This window comes from Agrilus planipennis, unplaced genomic scaffold (genome assembly GCF_000699045.2).
Source record: "Agrilus planipennis isolate EAB-ADULT unplaced genomic scaffold, Apla_2.0 scaffold105, whole genome shotgun sequence".
In the NCBI taxonomy this organism is placed as follows: Eukaryota; Metazoa; Arthropoda; class Insecta; order Coleoptera; family Buprestidae; genus Agrilus; species Agrilus planipennis.
Genome location: NW_020438878.1, coordinates 529,704 through 532,534, shown reverse-complemented (window position 1 = coordinate 532,534; position 2,831 = coordinate 529,704).

Sequence of the window (2,831 nt, the reverse complement as noted above, 5' to 3'; positions counted from 1 at the left end):
TATTCTGTAGATATTGATTATAAAGTCCAGTTATTGAAAATTATATTATAAAATTACACAATTTTCACTTATAAAAGGGAAACATCCTTTAAGAAAATGCGTAGGTTATAAGTTTTCCTGTAAACAAAACAACAAAGCAAAAAGCCAGTTTTTATACGTTTATAACCATTGCAAGTGGGTGTTATAATTGAAGATACTATTACAACTCTCTTTGATCTCGCTTAGTATCTCGTAAGCTTCTTAACTTGATTATTTGTACATTAAATACAGAATATTAAACAGCCGGGTTTCCATGAACTCGTATTTAAAGCACATTAAACTGGGATACTTGTTTTATACAGTAGTAACCAAATATTTATTGATTGAAGTGAATTTTAATAGCAATAATAAACAAAAGTGGTCTAATAATATAAAGTTATTTTGAAAAAGTACAACCTAAAATTTATGTAGAGATACTAAACTGCGTGCACTCATAAACTCCAGAAATTAATATACCTTAATGCTGTCAAGTCGATAACCGAACATAGGGATGTTTTATTACATGCAATTATTAAGGGGCGGCGTCACCCTTTGGAAAATACGACGTCATATAGAAAGATTCATATGAATACCTTCAGCTATCTTTCCAAATAGAGAATAAGATAAAATAAGTCTAACAAATGCAACTTTTGAGGAGCGTTACGGTTAGAAAATACTGTTCCTGTGAGAAAGAAAAAGATTAGGGTATATACACTGTGAAAATTTTGACATGTTTTTTTAAAAGTTATTTCAAGTTTCTCAATTATTACAATTTAATTTGTAATATCAACTAAAATACCTANATTTAATCCCTACAGTCTTTCAGCGTCTCTCACAATCTTTTACAGTCTCTCAGTTATTGCCTAGGTGTTTTATAGATCTCTCACAGTCTCTGTATGAGAGACTCTAACGATTAAAATTGTTAATTGAGAGATTCGAGTCTCTCACAGAGAGACCGAATGAATAAAACTAAAAAATTGAGAGACTCGAGTCTCTCGTTTAGAGACACTAAACAGTTTTTTTGACAGTCTCTAGACAGTCCCTCTCAGCGACACCAGAGAGACTCGAGTCTCGCTTTCAGAGACTCTGAGAGACTGAACATTTTTATCTCGGGGTGTACTTATGTATATTCCAAAAGACTAGAGGTAGGAATATTAATTCAGTTTAATCCGAAGCGAATGATAAAGGATAGAAAACGATGGGGTCCGTCGCGCGCTATCACATACATGCCCCACATGATCTTTCTTTATGTATAACCTTTGAAATGACAGCTCGAAAACAATAACTGGAAAATTTATAAAAGAAAACGGAAAAATTGCAAGTTTTAGTAAACTGAGGATACAACCAAACGGTGGGTTAGATGAAAGTGTCATAAAACGTCGAGATCTAGCGGAATCCAAGTTAAATTTATGACAGGATATAATGTACCTTAAGCTGCCTTTTCTAAATCGTATGAAAGCGAAGGGATAAATCGGGGAACGTTGTTTCATTCTCTCTGGAATACATGAAAATCTATTTTCTCTTTGTCTTTTTAATCGCTGAAATAATTGAAATGGAATTTTCAATCACGAAACACTTTATTTAAAACTGGATGTCGAGATTTTGTTTATGAATGAAATAGTAGAATAAACATTCATATTTTGATTGTTAATTGCAATAACAGCGCTTTCTTTCTAAAGTTAAGTCCAATACCTACGCGCACATCCTGAATTTTGTTTAAAGATTATAAACCCCCATGGAAGACGATGCACTGAATTCTGATCTTGCAGTAAAAATTTAAAGTCACGTTAGGATTTTGAGATCCTTATCCTTACATTAATGTAAAAAAAATGCAATTTGGACTTAAATATCCGAGATACTGTAATCCATAGAATTTTGTAATTGAATTATAATTTTACATGGAGAAAACAAAATTTTTATGAAAACGTAGAAATTACAATTTTCGATTGTAAATTATTGAATTTGCCGTAATTTATTTCTGCTGGGATTTGATTTTTAAAAATTCGGGTCCAAATTGTCATTTTTATAATTTTCGTTTACGAAGCAACGGGATAGTGGGATAAATTGTAAACATCGCTTTAATATTTAAGTAAATTTACCTTTTTCATTTTCTTCGCGTATCTACGAAAAAAAAATGCTGTTCCCGATGGATAAAAAAATTAGTTTTATATGGTCGTCGACGATGTTTGACATGTATGTATTTAGGACATCAACCGCGAGTAAAATCTAGTAGGTAATAAGTGAAACGCCTTTTTAGTAAAAAATCGAACTGAATAATAATTGTGTTAGTTTTCTGCAGTATGAACTTATCTGATCACCTTGATCTGCAATTCTCTTGTCAATTTAGAAGAGATATGCTGGAAATGTTTTTGAATTCTTATTCTTGTAAGAGCTTAATCCTGAGATAAATCTATAAGAAGCTGGTATTTGGAAAACAGTGGTTAACGATACATGCATGATGAAACGTATTAACAAATAAATAAAATCAATGTAAAATATAAAAGATTGTATTTTTTTGTTCTATATATTTGCTATCACATTATGTTGAAAATCTAATTAATTGTCTGCATTTTGTTATCTATCGTAATAAAAAAAATAACGAAACTTGTTCTTAAATGTTGTAATATTGCAAGATTCTAACAAATAAATATTAGGTAGATTGATACATTGATTTTTTGTTATTTAGATAAGCGGGACGGGTGGCCTAAGTTTACATTCAATGTTGATGTAGTTTCATATCTTTTACCTAGTAGATAATTTAAATATGCTGACGTATAAAACTGACATCATTACTTGGCCTATATGCACAAATT